Consider the following 2,307-nt stretch of genomic DNA (forward strand, 5'->3'; position numbering starts at 1 on the left):
CCCCATCGGTAAATTTGTCAACAGTTCTGAATTATCAACTTCAACCGAAGTTTGCGTACAGTTTCCAAACATCAGGTAAACGGACATAGCAATTAACAAAATAGTTTTCCATCTTCAGATACACTCGATCAGTTGCAATTAGTTTTGCACGAAAGGGGTACGATACACCTGGTAATTGCCGCCAGTTTTCCAATATCACGTATACGTAGTAACAACTTCCAGTCATCAAGTAAACTGGGACTTGCAAACATCTTTCCGACATCAAGTAAAACTGGGACTTGCAAACGGCTTTCCGACATCAAGTAAAACTGGGACTTGCAAACGGCTTTCCGACATCAAGTAAAACTGGGACTTGCAAACGGCTTTACGACATTAAGTAAAACTGGGACTTGCAAACGGCTTTACGACATCAAGTAAAACTGAGGCTTGCAAACGGCTTTACGACATCAAGTAAAACTGAGGCTTGCAAACGGCTTTACGACATCAAGTAAAAATGAGGCTTGCAAACGGCTTTCCGACATCAAGTAAAACTGGGACTTGCAAACATCTTTCCGACATCAAGTAAAACTGGGACTTGCAAACGGCTTTCCGACATCAAGTAAAACTGGGACTTGCAAACGGCTTTCCGACATCAAGTAAAACTGGGACTTGCAAACGGCTTTACGATATCAAGTAAAACTGAAGCTTGCAAAAAGCTTTCTGTCCTCAAGTAAACCTGGGACTTGCATACAGCTTTCCGTCATCAAATAAAGCTGGGGCTTACAAACATATATCCCTCATCAGGTATATACAGCTGATAGTTTGCCAACATTTTGCCAATTTGGTGCAAAAATGGACGAGTTTCAAACGCCAGGTCACCTGATAATTTGCCATTAGATTTTGATCATCAGGTACACCATCACAACATACTAACAAATTTGGTAAACATAACCATGTGTAAACAGCTTTCCATCTTCATGTAAATCCGGGGCCTCCGTGACTCAGTTGGTTAGCGCGCTAGCGCAGCGTAATGACCCAGGAGTCTCTCACCAATGCGGTCGCTGTGAGTTCAAGTCCAGCTCATGCTGGCTTCCACTCCGGCCGTAAGTGGGAAGGTCTTTCAGGAACCTGCGGATGGTCGTGCGTATCCCCCGGGCTCTGTCCGATTTCCTCCCACCATAATGCTGGCCGCTGTCGTATAAGTGAAATATTCTTGAGTACGGCGTAAAACACCAATCAAACAAATAAATAAACAGAGTGATGATAGAATCCTGCACAAAATTTTCACTGCCGCAATATTTAATATATCATCGCCGAATGTACGCGTGGGTTAAATTTATCCAACTATGGCCTTCGTGAACAGACTCTCATTGAATGGCTTCATTTTACATCTGCACGCGAATTTGTTATACCAGAATATTTGTTAAATGAGGCTTTCAATATGTAAAACTGAACTGATTCCTATTTGTTTGAGATTACATGCTTGTGTCTGGTGTCAGATTGCTTGGACCATGACGTGTATTAGAGGAGTCAGTTTTATTTCATCTGCGGCTGAGTTTGGCTTGTTGTCAGCAGGTTATTGTGGATCACAGACTCGTAAAAAGCACGTGGCTTATTCTCTTTATTATCTACATGTACTAACGACAGGCCTAACTCAACAACAGGTGGAAAATAAGGGACAGGTATAATATACCACGTGGTCCACACTGGTTCACCACAGGCCTAACTCAACAGGTGGAAAATAACGGACACGTGGTCCACACCGGTTCACTCCCTTTATCTACAACCTACATGTACTAACGACAGGCCTTACTCAACAACACGAGGAATAACATAATAGAATTTCTCATCTTTCTTCATGGGCTAAAAATGACATTATAGATTTCCCCAAGACTGCAACGATCAGTCCAAAAATTTAGTAGCCAGCTCTGATGACGTCGTGACGATGATGTCAGAGGAAAAAATCTCCAAATGCATTGCGAAGTCATATCGCTAAAGAGAACGTGACGTGTTTTCACGTCGTGCCAGTCTCGTCAGGGCATAATACGTTCATGTGATCAGGTTCATAACCCATACTCCTCACAGCGCATGTGCCGCTCTTCATGTTCACTTAATATCTCTGCCGCCACTATAAAAAGACTGACCTTCGTAGCATGTCCAACTCACCACTTTTGTCCTCGCGCGGAATCAGTATTCATCAAGACGGCATGAGTGGTGGTGGTGGTGGTGTGTGTGTGTGTTGGGGGGGGGGGGGGGGGAGGGAGATGCAGTTACCAATGCGATCGCAGTGAGTTCAAGGCCAGCCATGTGCCGTGAGTTCATGTTCGC

The sequence above is a fragment of the Liolophura sinensis genome, chromosome 11, assembly GCF_032854445.1.
Source record: "Liolophura sinensis isolate JHLJ2023 chromosome 11, CUHK_Ljap_v2, whole genome shotgun sequence".
Classification (NCBI taxonomy): Eukaryota; Metazoa; Mollusca; class Polyplacophora; order Chitonida; family Chitonidae; genus Liolophura; species Liolophura sinensis.